The following is a 15,696-nucleotide window of genomic DNA, read 5'->3' as shown; positions in this document are numbered from 1 at the left end:
ACGTTAACACTAAGCTTGATGAGATGCCATCGCACCGAGACTATACTAGCCAGTATACTATCCAGATGATTGCGGACGAGCTCCAGTGCATTGTGAAGACGCTTCGTGAAGAGAAGAGTACCGGACCCCGTTTTGATGAAGTGGAGCCTTAGTTCTTTCCAATCTACTTTTCATGTCGTTGTATTGTTGGACTTTGTAGAATTCCCTGTTGTTTCCTTTAATTAAGCATGTTATCCCTATATTTAGACTCTATTCCAATCTTGATGTACTTTGACCCTAATTTTGATAATTATGCACTATCGTTCTATTTGCTTTCAATTGTTCTTATGCTTTTATATGCATCACCCTTATTATTTAATTTGAAACCCGATTGAATGAAATGACTTGTGACACCATAACCATGAAATTTTCTGTATTGTTCATACCTGTTTTGATATAACTTTTATTTCAGGATCGTGCCACCTAAAAAGAAGAACCCGACAATAACTTCTACCACAGATCCTAATATTCTTCGACTTCTGGAAACCTTACAACAACAAACAAACGCTATAGCTCAACAACAACTAACTCTTCAATAACAATTCAAAAACCAAGATAACCGTGAACCACACCAACCACCTGATCCACCAGTACCACCTCGACAAATTATTACTTTCAAAGCTTTTCAGAATGTGAATCCACCTGCATTTCATGATACCACTGATCCGATAATAGCTAATACATGGATTAGGGAAATGGAAAGAGCTTTTGAATTGGTTCAGTTAGGAGAAGATCAGAAGACGCCATATGCTACTTATTATCTGAAAGGGGAAGTTATCTATTGGTGGGATTCAGTGAAAGCTATGGAGACAAATCAACCGATTTCTTGGGAAAGGTTTAAGAGGTTATTCCAGGAAAAGTATTACCCTAAGTATATGCATAATCAGATGGAGCTTAAATTTCTTGAATTGAAGCAAGGAAGTATGTCTGTATTAGAGTACAAGAAGAAGTTTACGGAGCTGTCAAGGTTTGTGACGAAGTATACCAACACTGAGGAAGAGAAAGCAAAGAGATTCCAACAGGATTAGAGCCTTGGATCAGAGATAGAGTGGCTATGTTTGAGCTTGATACTTATGATAGAGTAGTACAGAAGGCTGCTCTGATTGAGAGTAATGGGATACAGTCAAGGAAAGAATTGGATAACAAGAAGAGAAAGGTTCCATTTTATGGAGAGAAGTCTGAAGCCGGAAGCTCACAAGACATGAGTGTGAAAAGGATTGGATTCCTTAAAGGCGAAAATTTTCAGAAGAAGGGAACTTTGAACAAGAGACAAGATTCTAAGGGGGACAACCAGTCAAGCCAATGACAAGTTGGAGAAAATAGATTTCAGAGACCAGAGTGCAAGCATTGTGGAAAAAGACATCCATGAGTGTGTAATAAATTCAACATGACATGCTATAGATGCAATCAGAAGGGACACTTGGCTAACGAGTGTAAGATACCGAAGCCGGGAGTTACATGCTATAAGTGTGGAAAGACTGGACATATAGCTAGGGAATGCAAGTCAACCGGACCAGTCAAGGCTTTGATGAACGTGACAAGTACTAGTGCAAGCATGCCAGCTGAGGTATTGGCATTACCTCCACCATCTACCGCAACTCCGCAAGCAACAACAAGGACATTTGATTTAAAGATGAAGGACGCTGTTCAGAATTCTGAGGTGATAGCAGGTAAACTTTTAATGAATAATGTTGAAGCTAAGGTATTGATTGATTCTAGAGCTACTAGATTTTTTATATCAGAAACTTTCGTTGATAAACTTAAATGTAATAAAATAACCCTGAACGAGGTAATAGATGTGGTAACTGCGAACCAAGAGAAGATTCCTGTGAGTCAATTATGTCCTAAGTGTGAGATTGATATTTCGAGGCATAAATTTTCAGCAGACTTGATACTTTTCAATTCAGGGGATTTTGACATAATCTTAGGCATGGATTGGTTAGGGAAGAATAGTGCCCATATAGATTGTAAATCTAAAAAAGTATATTTAAAAGACAGAGATTGGAGAAAAAGTGGTATTTAAGGGTCAGAGTTTCTTACAATCGTCTAGGCTAAGAAATTACTTAGGAGAGGTTGCGAATCGTTCCTAGCCTATATAGTGGATTTAGAAAGAGAGAGCCTCCGCATGGAAGATATCCCCGTAGTCAACGAATTTCCAGATGTGTTTCCAGATGAACTACCAGCTTTACCGCCCGATCGACATATTGAGTTTGAGATCAACCTTGCTCCAGGTACGGAACCAGTTTCGAAGGCACCTTATAGAATGGCACCAACATAAATGAAAGAGTTGGCGAGCCAGCTACAGGAATTGTTGGACAAAGGAGTGATACGGCCAAGTACGTCACTATGGGGAGCACCTGTTCTATTCGTAAAGAAGAAGGATGGAAGCATGATGTTATGTATAGACTATCGGGAGTTGAATAAGATGACGATTAAGAACCGTTACCCGCTACCAAGGATAGATGATTTATTTTATCAGCTGAAAGGAGCTAAGTACTTTTCGAAGATTGATTTAAGATCATGATACCATCAATTGAAGATCAAAGAAGATCACATCCCGAAGACAACATTCAGGATAAGATATGGACATTATGAATTCTTAGTAATGCCTTTTGGGTTGACTAATGCTCCTGCATCATTTATGGATCTGATGAACCGGGTATTTAAAAAGTATTTGGACAAGTTTGTAGTGGTATTCATTGATGATATTCTTATATATTCAAATTCAGAAGAAGAACGTATGTAGCATCTATGGTTAGCATTGGAGATACTCCGACAAGAGAAGTTGTATGCCAAGTTTTCTAAGTGTGAGTTCTGGTTAAAGGAAGTTCAATTTTTGGGATATATTATTGGAAATGAAGGAATCAAAGTGGATCCGACAAAGATTGAGGCAATTATGAGTTAGGAGAGACCAAAGACACCTACGAAAGTGCGAAGTTTTCTAGGATTTGAGGGATATTATAGAAGGTTTGTTAAAGATTTCTCAAAAATTGCCACGCCATTGACTAAGTTGACTAGGAAGAATCAAAAATTTGAATGGAATACAAATTGTGAAGATAGTTTTCAAGAATTGAAACAGAGGTTGTTACAGCTCCGGTCCTAGTATTACCAGACGATCAATGAGACTTTGTGATTTTCATTGATGCTTCACATAAGGGCCTATGTTGCGTGCTAATGCAACACAACAAGGTGATTGCGTATGCGTCAAGACAGTTAAAACCACATGAATTGAAGTATCCTACACATGACTTGGAATTAGCAGCTATAGTATTTGCACTTAAGATCTGGAGACATTACCTTTACGAAGAAAGGTGTGAGATCTACACGGATCACAAGAGTTTGAAGTATATTTTCACTCAGAAGGAGCTCAATATGAGGTAAAGGAGATGGTTGGAATTAATTAAGGACTTGATTGCTCGATAAATTATCATCCGGGAAAGGCAAATGTGGTAGCTGATGCTTTGAGTAGGAAAGAGAGGTTGAATATGGCAGCGGTATCAACGGAATTATCTGGAAAAATTGGGAGATTTGAATTAGAACTGTGTGTTTGCGGAAAAGCTGAGGAGATTTATCGTACTATGACTTTTCAACCATCATTGTTGGAAAAGATAAAGAAATGTCAGGAAGAAGTGATGAAACAGGAGAATAATCAACTGACCGGAGAAGAGATTTGTACTCAAAGGGATGAACAAGGTATATTAAGGTTTTCCTCAAGAATTTGGATTCCTCATGTGACTGAATTAAAAAATGAGATATTGCAAGAAGCTCATAATTCTAGATTTTTAATCCATCCGGGAAGCACCAAGATGTACCAGGACTTGAAGCAGAACTTTTGGTGGCCAAATATGAAGTGAGAAGTAGCATAATGGGTTGCGAGGTGCTATACTTGTCAGAAAGTGAAGGCAGAACATCAAAGACCAAGTGGATTAATTTAGCCTTTAAAGATTCCAGAATGGAAGTTGGAAAACATTGCCATGGACTTTATAGTAGGATTACCACGAACAAAATCCAGACATGACGCTATATGGGTTATAGTTGATCGCCTTATGAAGTTGGCACATTTTCTTCCGATTAACGAGAGGTCTTCATTAGACAGATTGGTCCACCTGTATGTGCGTGAAATCGTATTACGACATGGCGTACCTAAATCAATAGTTTCAGATAGAGATCCATGATTTAACTCGAGATTCCGGAAGCAATTTCAAGAAAGTCTTGGCACCAAGTTGAATATGAGTACGGCGTATCATTCACAGACTGATGGTCAAAGTGAGAGGACAATTCAAACAATTGAAGACATGTTGCGCAACTGTGCGATTGATTTTACGGGAAGTTGGGACGACCACCTGCCATTGGTAGAATTCTCCTATAACAAAAGCTATCATACCAGTATTGGCATGCCACCATATGAAGCTTTATACGGATGAAAATGCAGATCACCAACCAGCTGGGATGAAGTGGGAGAAAGAAAGATTTTAGGCCCGGAAATTGGTGCAACAAATGCATGAGACAGTCAGATTGATAAGAGATTACTTGATGCTCAAGCTAGGCAAAGAAAGTATGCAGACCCGGCACGCAAGGATATCAAATTCCAAGTAGGTGAAGTCGTATTGCTGAAAGTATTACCGAGGAAAGAATTGTCTCAATTTGGCAAGAAAGGGAAGTTATCACCTAGATATATTGGTCCTTTTGAAGTTTTGAGTCAAGTAGGGAAGGTGGCCTATGAATTAGCTTTACCGCCTCGGTATCAACATGTGCATAATGTGTTTCATGTGTCATTACTTATGAAGTATAATCCTGATGCCAACCATGTGATAGAATATGAACCTATAGAGATTCAGGCAGACCTGTCATTTGTGGAGCAACCTGTCAAAATACTCGACTGGCAAGAGACGAGTCTTAGAAATAAGTTGATCAAGTTGGTAAGAGTACTTTGGAAAAATCCCAAGGTTAAAGAGTCAATGTGGGAACTAGAGTCGGATATGCGTAGCCGGTATCCTCACTTATTCTCCTAGATACCGAGGACAGAATCCTTAAAGGGGGAGAGGATGTTACGACCAGTATTTCTAAATCCTATCTATATATAATTGTGTGTATATAATTAAAATTTAAATTGTGTGGAATTATAAATGTGGATGATCTATATGACTTAGTGCCTATAAACTAAGTGTTTAATGTATTAGTTTATATAAATTTTTTTGAAAAGAAAATCTTATCATTTATTATTTTTAAATGATAATCAAATGTACTTCATTTTATATGAAAAATCGGTTTTAAAAAAATCTTTTAACAATAAACTTTCAAATTTTATATCATTAAATTTCTAAAATCATAAACTATTATATAATATTTATTTTGTGATTTATGGAGGTGCATTTATATTTATAAAAATTGTTTTATATAAATTAGTTGATTTTAAAATTGCAAATTACTTAGTTGCCTATGCATGAAAATACCCTCCAATTCAATTTAAAGGGCATAAGAGACAATTCATACCCCACAAACCTTCTTCTATCCACCAAAAGACTAAACTACCCTTGCATGCACTTTTGCTTGGTTATTGGAGAAGGGCACTTTAGTACATTCCAAATTCCACTATTGAATTAGTGCATGATGAACCATAAAGAGAGGAGTTAACCCAAAACCACAATCCACTCAAGCTCATCATTTTCACTCTCAAATTTTCTCTCATTCCTCTCTCTTTTTCTTCATTCGGCCGAAGCCCCTTCCCCCATTCCCTTCAAATTTTCTTCATCAAATTCTTGCCATTCTAGTGTAATTCCATTATCCATTCATATAATATACACCTTACAAGAAGTTCCATGCTTAGGAGATGAAGTTTAATGCTTGCATGTCTTGATTTTATGTGATCTCCAAAGAGAAACTCTTAATTCATGTGGATTAAAGAGTTCTCTTTGAGATATACTTTTTATGTGCATAAACTAAGTGTTTCCCTGAATAAAACTCTTTTAAAACCTTTGCATGCTACTGATCTTTAGTTGTAAAGTCATATTCTACTTTGCATGTTAGAGATAGGGCATTATTTTCAAGTATAATCATGTTATATATGCTCTTCTTTTCAAAAATGTACATGCATGCTTAGTTTGTGTTAAATTCGACCTTATATGTGCTTAAAACGAATTGTTTCCTTGATATTATGCTTGATATTAGTTGTTAAAAGGTAGTGTGCATGATCTTTTGAAGTAGCTAAGTATTTTAAGTCAAATTTATGAGCTAATAACCCTCTTATTTAGTCGAACTTGATTTAGTGATCATCTTGAGTTGCATGTTAAGTTTTATTTTGCATGTAGGTACTATAGGGCATGGATGATCTCCATTATTAGTTGAGGCCTTAGTTTAGAGTCTTATAGTATTAAATTTGCCTTGGTTGAGATTTAATTCGTGGTTTTAAAGTGGGAGTTAAGGTGGAAAGGCTAGGATAAAATCCTGAATATTTTTGTAGATTTGCATGTGAGTTTTGTGTTGATTTTGAATGGGCATTTTTTAGGCTTTGTTAGGACCAAGCCACGGGGAGTTCATACTTGGGGTATAATTGACTCTAGAAGTCACAAATTAGAGAAACCAAACCATTTAGTGAGGTGCACACACCAAAATTTAGAATCTGTCCAGCAAGGCACAATTTTGTTGCAACTTAGAAATGAGGAGTTTTGACCATGTCATGGGTAGGCCCTAACTAGGCCTTGGTTAGCCCTAGTTAGAGGGAGTGTCAGAGGAGTTTTTACAGCCATAGTTCATAGGAATTGAGTTAGAATTATAGGTCATAAGTTAGTGCAAAACGGGACACTTTTCTGTCCAGAAAACAGGGGAATATTGGACTTTAAGCTTAAGCCCGGGTAGGCCCAAGCTAGGCCCTTGAGCCACACAAAGTTTGAGAGTTGCCTCATGGTCAAAAGAATCTAGTATAGAAGTTTGATAGGGAAACTTGAATGTAAGTGTGTCAATTATACTCATAAACCCATTGGTGTTACCCTGAAATCACTATAATGAGAAAAATCACTTAACCATTAGTTTTAGGGCACTTATGAGTGAGGCCTAGGTTGACCACCATAGTTTTAAGATAGTATGAGGTCATTATAGTGTAAGGCCTAAGTCAGGGTCCATAAGAACTTGATGGTTTAGAAAAGGCACTTCGAGTTATGAGGACGATATTAAGAGTTTTGGCTAGTTTAACATAACTAAGTGACTTGAGTAAGTGAAGTGAGATCATCCAATCCTAGTGATGCAATATAGTGTGTATGGATATATTATTATGTACTTAAATGTATTATGTGAACATAAGTGGCTATGTGAACTATTATGCTTATAAGGTAATTATAAGCATTTATGTGTATATAAGCCTAAGTGCCAATGTGCGTACTTTCGGTTTATAATTAGGTTGTGTTAGTGAGTATATATTATAATGAAGATATTATTATTTTATGTAGGATCTCAAGATGAGGGTAAACTTTCCATTAAAGTCGAGTGAAGCTCCAGTTACTCCCACCTGCCAGTCAAGTCAAGCCTTTCTCAAGGCAAGTATTTTAACCTACCTTTTTGTTTATACTTCAAGATAGTGTTAGCCCATCTTTTATATATGATGCGAGTATTCTAATTCACCTTGATATATATGATCCAAGTGGTTTCAAATCTATCTTTCGTATTATATGCAAATGCCATGAACCCTCAAGTATCTATTGCAAGTAGTTTAACGTTGCTTGGAGGTTTCTGTGCAAGTAATTCAAAAGTCGTACCATGCTAATATACCAAATAATTGTGATGTGGAACCCTGTGCAAGTTATACTCAGTGTAACGACTGGGAAATTTACATTTATATTATATCATAATTATAATAAAATATGTGTATTACTATGTCATTTATGTGTGATTATCTGATAAACCCTAACTGTTATGTGTTACGTGTATTCCATGTCATTTCTGTATTCTTAAAGTATTTTTCAGATATTTTATTATGCATTCATAGGTTTCATTTCAAACGTTTTACGACCCAAATAATGATTTTAAAGCCAGTATTTCAAATAAAATAATGGGCCTTATTTTTCATCAAATGGCTTTTATAATCGCAATATTCTGAACATCTAGATATTTTATAAATTTTCTCGTTTTACGAAAAATGATTTTTCCGGGCCCCATTGGGTGTCAAAAACCCCAAAAAAATCACATTTTTATTTTTATAAAATTAAAGGACTTTCATTTATATTATTTCTTTGCATTTTTGCATTATTCACAATTTTTGGGAAATTTTGGCATATATATTGTATATATAAAATATTTATAAATTAAATTTTAATACTTATAAATTATAAAATTAGGGGCCTATTAATTTTAAAAAGTGTAGAATTAGGGCCTTAATTTTAATTAGGAGTGTTAGGTCCCAATGTGTTTGTAGAAGGAGGGGTTGAATACAAACAGTACCGAATAATCGAATAAATGCGGAATAAAAAATGTGAAACAAAATTCAAGTTAAATAAGAATATTATTAAACTTGAAAGGTGTTACAACAACTGTATCGATTACAAGGAATTAATCTCAAATTAATTATCACAAATTTAGAATAAATTCGACATGAACTTTTTCTATTTTTGCAATAATTATAATCAAATGCTAAACGCGATTTGAGATTAAGTTCTAGGGATTTTGATCCGCTAGATTGTTACACAAGAACAAGATAAAGATTTCTAGTGGTTTGGATTTAACTTTACAAACTAGAAATTTGATCTTGAAATTAGCAGAGAATATAAAATATTGTAGGCGGCTGCTTCTGTGTTCTTGAGTTGTATTTTTTGGATAGATAGAATGACTTCTACTACTTCTCTTCTTTTTAAACTAATCAACAGACTTAAATGAACTGGAGTGACAATAGGTGAGACAATCCAATTGTACTAGCAAGACAATCTGTTGAACTGGAGAGACTTTCGGTATGACTATTGTTTGTACTAGCAAGACAATCTGATTGAACTAGCAAGACAATCCTCTTCCAGTGTAACTTTCGGCAAGACAATTATTTGTACTAGCATGACTTTCGGTATGACTATTGATTGTCATACCGATTGTCATATTAGTACAATCAGATTGTCTTGTTGAATTTAAATACATTTTAATCCAATTTAAATTCTGAAAATCCTTAATATTAATTCTAAATTAATTAATCAATTAATTCAATTAATAAATAAATTAATCTTTGCAGATATAATTTATTTTCTTAATTAAATTATATGACTTAATTAATTAATAGAGAATTAATACTAATCTTGAGCAGCAACCATTCTTCTGAATATCTTCTGAAAATCACTGAAAATTATGAATCAATTCCACCACTTCAATGTTGACACTCGATGTACTGTCTGGTTCATGAGTGACTAACTTCCGTGATGTTTCTTCATGTCTTGACTTTGATTTCAGATTAAATCCCTGTAATTAATTGATACCCTGACGAGATCTCTGTCACTTGATTAAATCCACAATCTTGATTTATATCACTGAGGCTTGAACAATTTCTTGAACTTCTTCCAGTGAATTAATTCCTCATATCTGTAGATGAACCTTGTTTCTGAATCCTTTAACATATGTTACTTTATGAGATCTCTTTGACGGTAGATCCACTATTTACTTGTTACATTCTTATTTAAGTTGAGTTAAATCCTCGAATAAACAAATAGGCTATGACATATGCCTTACAATCTTCCCACTATTTGTTTGTTAAACAATAACACACAAATACCTAGATGATAACTCAACTACCAAATAAGAAAAAGATATAAACAGAAATGCAAAGTAAATAGCAGAAAAGTTCTGGATAACTTTTAACATTTTCCAGATTCCAAATAAATGTTCCTCTAGACTGAACATATCTTCAAGTAGTTTCATCTTCTTTTGTACAACCACATTTCCTGTTGAGAAGCACATATCTCTCTTGCTTCTCCCCCTATGAGAATCAACTGATTAAAGAAGATCACCTTCATTTACCACCTCTCCCGTACAATAGGATCCGCAGATAAAAACCAATGGTACTCCTCTTTTGAGAACAGTTTCTTCCCTTACTAGAAAATCACCTTGTGTTTACCACCTCTCCCGTACAATAGGATCCGTACTTACAAACAACAATGGTGCGGTGTAGTATACATGTGTAGGACCTTTTTCTTCCACCCTGCTATTTCTCCCCCTTAGTTGAGGAATCCTCCAAACTATTACTTAAGCTTTTATCTCCCCCTTAAAGAAGGAATGTATGCCGTCTTCTGAAGGAGTTCTCATATTTCACTTGGTTGGAAAAGAGATAACAAGTAGTTTCTCTTTCTTCCTCACTGTGAGTGTGTGATTCTGTTTAGTGTACCTCACATGTGTTTCACTCTTCTCTCCACTCGTGTTTACACTCATTCTCACAAGTGTATCACTCTCCTCTCATAGCTCCAACATTCAGTTGTACCTGCAAGGAAAATGACCTTAGCCATCCTTAAGGAGGTCATAGGTGGTGCAATGGGAGTTCGCAAATCCCCATCCTTGTTAAACTCGTCAGATGAATCTGAGTCATAATCTACAAGTTGCTAGTTTCCCTTTTAGGGTTCCAGATTTGAATTCTGGGAAGGTAAACAATGATCCAAAGAATTTAGCATAAAGATCAAAGTTCCCTTCTAATGTCTGTGAAGACATTTCCTTGTGACTCATCAGGTAATATCTGAATCATTGTCAACAAGTTGCCGATCTGCATCTATGTCAGATCCACTATCCGCAGATGCATCCAGGAGATTTAAGCCTGGGGAGGTAGACACTGACCACTGACATATGGCTTTTCGATCAGTATCCTCTCCTAACACCTGTAAAGGCAATTGGTCCATTAATGAACCTTGAACAATCGAATCTGACCTTAAAATGGTCGAAACTCTTGTTTCTGTCAACTCATCCTTTGTGTGTGTAACCTCTCCTTGTGCATCAAAAATTGTTTATGTTTGAAGTGGTGACACTACATCGGATGCCTTGGCCGACAGGCAAATTTCAATAGACGCACCCTGTTAAGAGAATGAATCTAGTAACTGTTTTTGTGCCTTTTCAGCCATTACATCTTTTTGAGAAGATGTATGGGGGCTAGCAGTTGTCTCGGTTTAAATACTACTCATCTATGCAGGAGACAGAGCTACTGGGTTGACTACAGAACCTTCCTTATGTGGTGCACTAAGGCACTATCTCCCTCACGCTCATTTATACTATATTTAGTGGTAAGAGAGTGTTGGTTGGTTCTGTTTCTGTGTTTGTCTTTACAGTCTCGGATAGATGTTGTGGGTTTTCAACCTCATGACTGTCAATGAAAGAAAGCCATTGGAGACTGAACCTGTATCACAGAACATAGGGTAATATAGAGAGATAAAATGTACTTAAGATCTATAATGAATGAAAATTATACATTTAATCTTTTGAGAGAGATGATGTACAATAGTGATTTCAAAAGATTTTACATGAAATAAGAAATCACTAATGTAGAAAGAAGTTTGAGTTCAATGATAACATTGCCAGCTTACAAATAGCCATATCCTTTAGATAAACCTTTGCTGTTATCTCCAAAGGTAACCAGTGGGCCAACTTTCTCAATCCATATTTGATAGCAGGGCTCTATCTCCGGTCATATGTCTTGATGATCCACTTGTCAAGAATCCACACTATCGGTTACACCTGTATACTGCCATGCACTTCAAATAGATTAGACCTTCTTCGGAACCCAAACTTGGTTGGGCCCGGCATACTTGTAGAATTGTCCTTTGTCAGGCAAAATAACATTTTTAATTTTAATGGTCTCAACATCTTCAATGACTGAACATTTGACCTTGTAAACAGCCTTAACAAATTTCTGTTTAGGTTTAGGCACAAATGTCTCCTTTCTAGCCTTAGAAGGACTAGCAGTCTTAGACTTATCATGCTTCTTGTTATTCACATGCTGACGAGGAGTAGTCTTATCATTAGAAACATGCTTACCATTAAAATAAGCATACATCATATTAAAAGCACAAGACATACAATTAGAAACACCACATGCTTTATGAGAGTGATTAACAGCAGGCAATTTATGCATGGTAGACATGGCATTTTTGTTATCCAACTCATGTGTGTCTGAGTTAGTCTCAGTTGCTTTCATAACTTTGACTGGAACTTTCGACACACTTGACTTGGAAATAACCTTCTCATTAGCATGATCTTCAGCACGTATTTCTTCTTGAATAACAGAAGAGGTCGCATCAAATGGTTCAGAAATTGATGCTTTATAGAGGGGTTCATCAACACCCTTAAGCACATGTGGTACTTCCCTACCTTTAGCACATACATGAGGAGGGGAGTTTATGCCTAATTTTCCAATAGCAGCATTGTAATCATAACCTATTCCAGATGTTTGATTAACAGCTTGCTTACCGTAGAACTCTTTAGCCTTCGAACAAGAATTGAAGTAGGCTCTAACCTTAGTCTCAAGACCGATGATCTTGTCTTTGAGAATAGTTTCGAGTTGTCTATAACAGTCAACTCTATTCTCTAGAAAATATACTTGTTCTTTTAACTTGTCTTGATTAATGTGCACAAGTCTTAATTCATTGACCTTTTTCTCAAGGTCTTTGATCTGCTGACTTAACAGTTCAATTATCACGACGAGCACAATCTAAGGAACCTCCTAGATGATAAACTAATTCAGCATCAGTAAATTTTACCTCTTTTCTTGACGATGAAGCTTTTCCATCAATAGCCATAAGAGCAAGATTCTCATCTTCTTCATCTTCACTATCAGTATCATCCTAGCTTCTTCCCTTTGCCAGGTAAGCCCTTTCAGAGTTACTCTTCTGATTTGAATCATAAGAGTTCTTCCTTACTTGCTTTGGCTTCCTGCATTCTGTGGCAAAGTGTCCCAACTCATTGCAGTTATAGCATCTAATGGTGCTCCGATCAACCATCCCTGTTTTGTATCCACCACTACTGGTGTTAGAGGATGAAGATCCACCTGTCTGGAATCTGTTGTAGTTGGACTTGTACTTGAACTTGGGATTTCTCTTGAATCTGACATTGGAGAATCTCTTGACAATTTGGGCCATTGACTCATCTTCCAATTGCTCCAGCTCTTCCAAGGAATAAAAATCATCACTGGATTGATTTGTAGTAGGAGAATCATATTCTGCTACTATCACATTTTCCTCAGCCTTGGAAAACTGTACCATTCTCTCCGACTGTTGAGATTGTTGTTGTTGTTGACCTTCAGCTAAAAGAGCAGTAGATGTGTTGACCATTCTATCTTTCCCGTAGACTTCCTTTTGCTGAATCTGCTCCAACTCATAGGTTTTCAACACACCATAGAGTCTATCCAAAGAAATCTCACTTAGATCTCTAGCTTCTCTAATGGCAGCGATTCTATGTTCAAGATGAGTTGGCAGTGTTAAAAGGAACTTTTTGTTGACCTCCCTGATTGAATAATATTTCCCATTTATGTTTAGGTTGTTGATCAACGCATTGTACCTCTCAAACACTTCAGTAATTCCTTCTCCTGGATTTGATTTAAAATGTTCATACTCAGAGGTTAGGATCTCCAACTTGTTCTCCCTAACTTCCTCTGTACCTTCATTAATCACCTCAATAGTTTCCCAGATGTGTTTGGAATTTTTACAGTTCATCACATGTCTGTTCATTAAGGGATCGAGGGAATCAACTAAAATTAACTGAAGGCTGGCATGCAAGGAGGCTTCTTCTTTTTCAGCAGGAGAAAAATCCTCAGGCTCTTTTGGATAGGTTCTAGCTTTGGTAATCACAACATCATCTACTATCACCTCTGGTTCAATAACCATTAGAGTTGTTGGACCCTTCTTTAACAAGTTCAGATATTTGGGATTTGCAACTTGTAAAAACAAGAGCATCTTTTTCTTCCACATGATATAATTTTCTTTATCAAATAGTGGAATTTTAACGGTTCCAACTTTTTGTGAAGTCATTATGAATTTTTGAATAAATAAAAATTCAAGGAGTTGAAAAATCACAAAAGTCTAGGATCTTGATTTGTTCGTTAATCAGAAGGCTCTGATACCAATTGTTAGGTCCCAATGTGTTTGTAGAAGGGGGGGGGTTGAATACAAACAGTACCGAATAATCGAATAAATGCGGAATAAAAAATGTGAAACAAAATTCAAGTTAAATAAGAATATTATTAAACTTGAAAGGTGTTACAACAACTGTATCGATTACAAGGAATTAATCTCAAATTAATTATCACAAATTTAGAATAAATTCGACATGAACTTTTTCTATTTTTGCAATAATTAGAATCAAATGCTAAACGCGATTTGAGATTAAGTTCTAGAGATTTTGATCCGCTAGATTGTTACACAAGAACAAGATAAAGATTTCTAGTGGTTTGGATTTAACTTTACAAACTAGAAATTTGATCTTGAAATTAGCAGAGAATATAAAATATTGTAGGCGGCTGCTTCTGTGTTCTTGAGTTGTATTTTTTGGATAGATAGAATGACTTCTACTGCTTCTCTTCTTTTTAAACTAATCAACAGACTTAAATGAACTGGAGTGACAATAGGTGAGACAATCCAATTGTACTAGCAAGACAATCTGTTGAACTGGAGAGACTTTCGGTATGACTATTGTTTGTACTAGCAAGACAATCTGATTGAACTAGCAAGACAATCCTCTTCCAGTGTAACTTTCGGCAAGACAATTATTTGTACTAGCATGACTTTCGGTATGACTATTGATTGTCATACCGATTGTCATATTAGTACAATCAGATTGTCTTGTTGAATTTAAATACATTTTAATCCAATTTAAATTCTGAAAATCCTTAATATTAATTCTAAATTAATTAATCAATTAATTCAATTAATAAATAAATTAATCTTTGCAGATATAATTTATTTTCTTAATTAAATTATATGACTTAATTAATTAATAGAGAATTAATACTAATCTTGAGCAGCAACCATTCTTCTGAATATCTTCTGAAAATCACTGAAAATTATGAATCAATTCCACCACTTCAATGTTGACACTCGATGTACTGTCTGGTTCATGAGTGACTAACTTCCGTGATGTTTCTTCATGTCTTGACTTTGATTTCAGATTAAATCCCTGTAATTAATTGATACCCTGACGAGATCTCTGTCACTTGATTAAATCCACAATCTTGATTTATATCACTGAGGCTTGAACAATTTCTTGAACTTCTTCCAGTGAATTAATTCCTCATGTCTGTAGATGAACCTTGTTTCTGAATCCTTTGACATATGTTACTTTATGAGATCTCTTTGACGGTAGATCCACTATTTACTTGTTACATTCTTATTTGAGTTGAGTTAAATCCTCGAATAAACAAATAGGCTATGACATATGCCTTACAAGGAGTGTTAATTTTACTACTATAAATAGCTTAATTTTTATGTAATTAATTATAATTAATCATTAAAATCTGCAAAAATACACAAAATTCTCTGAAATAAAGGTCGGGAAGAACAGGTTCGGGTCGAAGAATCAAGTAGTGATTTCTCACTGATTATAACATCAAATCGTGTGATTCAAGTACTCAAATCGAAGGTTTTGATCCGTTCTTTCTATTTCTTGCATCAATTTCACGTTTTATTGCATCGTTTTTTATTTTCGATTTCTAGGGTTTATGTTCGA

Source organism: Apium graveolens, chromosome 6, assembly GCF_009905375.1.
Source record: "Apium graveolens cultivar Ventura chromosome 6, ASM990537v1, whole genome shotgun sequence".
NCBI lineage: Eukaryota > Viridiplantae > Streptophyta > Magnoliopsida > Apiales > Apiaceae > Apium > Apium graveolens.
The sequence above is the reverse complement of the archived record's forward strand: the minus strand, read 5'-3'. Positions refer to the sequence as shown.